The sequence below is a fragment of the Aythya ferina genome, assembly GCF_964211825.1.
Source record: "Aythya ferina genome assembly, chromosome: 6".
Lineage (NCBI taxonomy): Eukaryota > Metazoa > Chordata > Aves > Anseriformes > Anatidae > Aythya > Aythya ferina.
Genome location: NC_140303.1, coordinates 35,140,216 through 35,146,508, shown reverse-complemented (window position 1 = coordinate 35,146,508; position 6,293 = coordinate 35,140,216). Strand labels below are relative to the sequence as shown.

General features: G+C 39.7%; 1 long non-coding RNA gene across 1 annotated transcript in view; it reads left to right on the top strand.

Annotated features, from left to right (window-relative positions):
• Nucleotides 1-1,663: 1,663 nt before the first annotated feature.
• LOC311438971 overlaps nt 1,664-6,293 on the top strand; it is a 34,457-nt gene continuing 29,827 nt past the window's right edge. The window contains exon 1 of the long non-coding RNA XR_014694478.1: nt 1,664-1,804. This is a non-coding gene — a long non-coding RNA (uncharacterized lncRNA). The remainder of the gene's footprint in view (nt 1,805-6,293) is intronic.

Here is a 6,293-nt window from a genome sequence, read left to right as displayed (position 1 = left end):
CCAAGAAGTGCAAGCAGAATGACTAAAATCCTGTACATAGCTCTGAACACATAATCTAGACTCTAAGTCACTGAGCTGGCTTGCCAAAAGGACACAAATGAAAACCAACTTCAGTTCCTGCTGGCAGCAAGCTTGGAGGAAAGATGATCTGTTTAAGTCTAGTCTCTTTCCTTGGGCAGTCCCTTGTTCAAAATAAAAAAATTAAAATAATGTCACAGTGCCAATATGTTTACTGAAGAACCCTGCATGGCGCAAGCACTGTGCGGTCCAGGTGACTATGAGCCAGAGTCTGCACTTAGAGCCATGGCAGGCTATTCCAAAATCTTGCTCTCCCTGCACACTCCTCTTCTAGAGTCTCTGTACTTCCACAGTCTTCTGTGATGCAGTAGGAATGGCCCTAATGACCCAAAAACCTCCAGTTTAGATTTCAACCAAATACATTTCTCCCAAGAAAGCAAAGGAAGGAGCCATTCAAAACCAGTTTATCCTTTTTAGTCCACTTTTATAAAGCAATCTATCTCTCTACCTTGTTCATCTTGAAGGAAGGTTAGGGTTAAGGCTGGATGTCATTTCAGGTCCATTTCTAAAATCTCATGGTCACTTGGGAGCCCAGTATATATTTATTTATTTATTTTGGACTGGGAAAATGCAATGTGTTTTTTCCCAATAGATTGAGGATTTTTCTGGGAATGAGAGGGTGTTGGGTTGAAATGTCACGGATTTCATGGTAAGTTACCCAGGTTTTCTTTGTTAGGGATATCTGATATATTTGTGTGTCTACGGAATATTTGCCATCCTCTTCTATGAGGCATTGAAGCCAGGCTTCCAAATGCTGAGTAAATTTTTATTCCTTTTTCATGCCCAGCTTAATTTATTCCGTCAGCATTGGCTACATAAAGACATAAATCTTCTTATGGAACAGTACAAAACAACCAGCATCAATTTGTAATTTCTAATGATTGAGCTGCAACTGGCAGATGGCCAGGAATTAGTGCATTTCATCTTTTCCTCAGGCTTCATATAATAAAGTGAAATAATTGGGGTAATCAATTTTGAGGAGAAAAAAAAAAAAAAAACCTGCACCTGTTTTGCTCACAGCAGAATTTGGAGACCGGAACCCACCAGTTGGACTCCAACATCCTGGTCAGTAAGAGGCCATGATTTAATTGAAAATAAAGAGAGGTCTTGAAGTTCATAGGGAAAGGAAACATCTTGAATGTTCACCAATGTCTCCAGAGCTGCCCTCAGTCATTTGTCACTGGAGATCTGCTGAAGGACAAGGTCTTTCATGAGGTTTCCAGCTCCATCAACTGGGTAGTGAGACAGGAAAAAAAAAAAAAGAAAAAAAAAAAAGGGAGAGAGAGAAGAATCAGGTGTCATTCTTTCTAGCTTTGATCTTCAAACTCTGTGTAGTGCTAAGAACTTTAGCTACTCCAAACATTTGCTTCAGTGGAGGGTGGGATTTTATGAATTCAGGATGTTTGAGGGAAGAGACATTTCTAAAATAAACATCTTCCTAACAAAAGTTCTCTTGAAGTAGTCTGGATTACCTTCTACCCTCTCCTCTTTCATGCCTCCCTATGAGAAACTACACCAGAGGGAACAAGCCTATATTGGGAGTGGCTTCCTCATGGTATTCAGACGGTGGCTGTGGGGAAGCAGTAGCTTGAAATAGAAGAGTCTCTGGTTAACATGCTGAGGAACTAATCCAGAATGGATGTGAGAACACATTCAGATCCTCCTCTCCTATACTGGCTGGCAGACTCAACAGGCTGCAGTAGACTTAGGTCTTTAATTCCTCTGGGTAAGTACATGCTATTGGGGGTGGGAAGGGTGTGCATGAGTCTCCTGCATCAGTTAGAGAGCTCACTACCTTTGAATGTACATTGCATATCCACCGCGTGAATTGGAGGTGCAACTGGCAGAGGTAACATGCTGTTACTGTACAAGAACAGATGGTTAAAGAGAGATGTGATACATTTACATCTCTTTGCTTGCCAGCAAAAATATACGGATATTCAAAATCCTGGCTCTTCTTCCTGGTTCTGGGAGGAAACGTGGCCTAAGCCAGTACACTCAACATGATCAATCACTTAGATTTAGTATGTAATCTTTCTAAAAGGCAGATTGTCATAAAAGAGATCTTAGCTCTGTATACATCTCTTATAAAACCTTTCCATAAACTTATTTTTAAAATGTATAAATGGGTTCTTATCTGCCTCCTCAGGCGGTGATATGGGGCTCCCTTAAATAGAAAACTGCAAAAATGAAGAGTTGAGACTAATAACCATGACCTTCACTTAGGCTGGCAGCTCACTGCACTTTTTTTTTATCTCAGAGAACAAACACTGCTGTGACCACCTATATTGCTGTTGTTTGCAGTTATGTCTTTCTGTTTAGGGTTTCAACTTATCCGCCTGCCACATAAGAAATTTACAGAAACATTTTGGACACAATGTTCAGAGATTTTAATGTCTGGGTGACATTCAATTTTTATAAACTTTAAGGACCATAAGGACATTGCCATATCCAGGGGTTTAACCCCAACATAACAGCACCTTCCTCTTCCCCAGCTCATTCCCTCTCAAGTTTCTTCCTGAAAGCATTAAGATTTCAGACTGTTTCAAGAAAAACAGTTAGGGAAAAAATGTCTGGTTTAGAAGAGTAATTTATTTTCCTTCATTTCGTTTTCAGAAATGGCCAGACATAATGTTAAAACATTAATTAAAGAAAAAAAAAAAAAAAAAAAGGAAAACCAAAGGAAAACCAGCCTGAGTCACAGCATAAACATGGAAAGTTTCAGTCCAAATGATTAAAATTTGACAAAGTAATAAATCCATGAAAAGAAGACCTTACACTGGAGAGTGTTAAGAAAAGTTTAACACCCATATTGTTATTCTCAGAGTTAATTACATAATGCATTAATAAATGGGTAGAGGTTGTTATTCACATAGGTGTGTTTGGCCAGTACTGCACTTAATGACCCTTAGGAATTCACTTTCTTACAGCAGCTGCTGGAAGAAATGCTATCTGCTGGGCAGACACTGCTGTGTTGTTTGGAATTGTAAGAAAGGAGTAAGATCCCATGTAAGGTTATGAACCCCTTTTCACCTTGTGTTATGCATCATCAATCTTTAAACATGATGTTCCTGTTCATAGTCAAGCAAATACCATACTGCTTTAAAAGTTTCTTAAAAAAATAATCATCAAACCAGTTATAAAGGTAGTGAACAGAGAAGCCAATTCATTGTAATAAGCTCAAATGAGAGATAATGATCTAAATACCTCCACATTTTAGGAAAATGTGCACCTGGAATCTACCCAGGGCTTTCACAATGGGCTGAACCAGCTCCTTCAGACTCTGGGAAAGTTCAGACCCACATTCCCACTCCCTAGCTCGGAACCATCTCAGCTTTGATCTTGTATATATTTCATCAAGTTGCACACCACTGGTTCCCAATTGTGGCTCAGGTCAATTGCGTCATTTAAGGAAAGTGTTACAGAAGGTGTGGGGAAAACAAACATGTAGAGAGTCCACACTCTCTACAAACATCCACCCCCCCACCCCAAAAAAAAAAAAAAAAAAAAAAGGGTAAAGAAAAGAAAGAGAGAAAGAGGGAGGGAGGAGGCAGCATGTGATATCATGTGAACCATTTTCAACCAAGCCGTGTTGCTGCAAGGGTGAAAAAATGCTGCCTTCTTAAGATCTATTCATTCTCAGCCAGAAGTTATGGGCCCAAAGAGGGGATTTCCCAATGAAATTCTGTGGCTTGTGTTATGCAGGAAGTAAGACCCTATGAGTTTTAATGGTCACTGAAAACTTTAAAGACATTTCAGCATGCTTGCAAGATACATAGTTTTACTGAGCAGGCCACTCCAACCTACGTTCTGGCAGCTGGATAATTTCCATTGGCCTCACATTTGCTTGAGTGAAAATGAAGATTTGGGCTTCTGATTCCCAGTTCAGACTAGAACCAGCTTGAGTCTGTGGCGTTGTTTCCAACAACATTATTTTTTTGGTTCTCTCAATGAGTTCAGCCCACATACTGGTGATTTGGAAAAATGAGCCAGAACAAATGGCCCAGCTTGGGAGTGTTTTATAAGTACTGATATGACACACAGGAACAGGAGTTTACATGCCTGGAGAAGCATTAGCACCATAAGAGATCTTCCAGCAAATTTGCCTTCTATCTCTTCAGGGTACTGTGATTATGTTTCATGGGGCTCCTGTCAAGACCTCTAAATTGGCCAGTTAACCTAGACATAATCCCACCAGAAAAACAAACAAACAAACAAACAAACAAACAAACAAACAAAAATAATAAAACCATTAAATTTTAGAATTCAAATATTTCACAGTTTGAACTCAAAAGAAGGAGAAAGAGTTCAAAGAAGTGATTTTTAGAACCATCCACCCAATTTGTTATGTCATTTCAAGAAATACTTTAGGTCATTGTTTTCAATAGACAACAGAGGAGATGGACCCTTCACTGGTAAGCACTGATCACTCTCTGTCTGTGCTGTGCTTCTGTTTCTGCAAATGAGGCCATGAATGTTTACTAACATCTGAGGAGCTTGTGGAGCTGCACCGGGAAGGGCCACAGTGGCAGAGCTCTTCTTCCTCATTTCATTCATCTGGATCCCATCATAGAGCATACTGTGGGCAGTATGCTCCCTGTGCTGTTATTTCAAAGGAAGGTAGCCCTGCATTCATAGTACAACCCAGCTCTAATGACTCCTTGGTAAAAAAGCAATGGGAGTTTCTTAGTGGTAAACAGCATTAATCACAATTTCCCATCGGTGCAGACTATTATGAAGCGATTAAAGACTGTTACAAAGAAGGAGGGAGGGTGTCATGGGGGTGGTATTTGTTTTGACAACCATTCATTTCCCAAAATCTCTGGGAACCATGTTCCTGGTTTAAGTACATGGAAGTCTCTGAGGTCAAAGGACTGAGGCAAAATATTAATAGTTTCTCACTCCCTTGTGTTACAATCTTCTTTCTCTGTCTCCATTAGCCAGCGTCAAAAAGTGACACTGTTAAGGGTCTTTCATAGACCCTTACCTTTCCCCCAGAAGGTTGTGTCTGTCTACTGCTGGGACCTCACAGCCCATGGGAAGCTTTTGGAATTAGAGTAAGCAAATGGTTTCTTCAAAATTTGTTTGCCCAAGTGCATTTAATTCTTTTGGCTTTGGTACAATCTTGTATCACTGTTGTCATTCCTCTGTTACCTGATATAAACATTTTGAGACAGTTTCTTTGTCTAATAAAATGCCTACAGACACTGCAGGTTGTTTTGTTCATGCCTGGCAAGTCTCCAACAGCTAACCCATGTCCTGCTCTTTTTCCAGGAACCTTCCTCAAATAAAATTAATTGTTGCTTAGGTGTACTTTTGTCATCAAGCCAAAACTATAGGGATCAGAGCCAATTAATGATCAGAAGTAAACAGAGCCACAGTGATAATATTAAGTTCATTCCACTGTTGTTTGGTACTTCCTGGTTGCCACAATATGGAGTCAGGGATTTCCTACCCTTCCTAGCCCTTCATATTCTTTTCTTGTTGCAAATACTTCTTTAGCCCTATAGTTTTTCCAATAATAATAATAATAATAATAATAATAATAATACTTAAAAGCACAAAATTGCATTTTACTTCTTCTCCAAATATGGAATGTATCAGTTTGGGTGTGGTGGTATTCAGCAATTTTACATGGTTTTGGTGGTAGTGGTACTTAGCAGTGCTTGCAAGCAACTTGGTATAAGGAAGACTCTGTATGGAGGCTATCCCACTGTGGTATTAGTAAGTAATTAGGATAAGTAACTTCTCACTGTGCAGGAGATGTTGTCTTCCTAGACATGCTGGGGGAGGCACTGGGGGGAGAATAGAGACAAAAATGCTATTTTCATCTTACAGAAAAGCAAACAAGACAGGAATGTGATATAAGATGTCTGAAATGGGGCTTAGAAATCACAGTTAGAACTCATGAAATATAGGAAAAGGCATGATCCACATATGTACTCTTCCTCTGGGATCTCCAGCCAACAGCAGGAGTTGAAGATAGTCAGCATATTGTAGGATTTAGCTCAGACTCTGTTTTCCAGAAAAGTAAAGGGGATTGAATATGAAATTTGTAATACGTGTTTTACCACTGCAGGAAAAGTGCAGAGGACACTGCCATGCAGGCAGGTCTTGCAGGGAGTGACTGTGGAGGAAAAAACATAATTGTGAATAGGTGTAATACACAAAATCAGGAACAATTAGCAGCAGGGGCAAGATTTAATGGCTTTTTA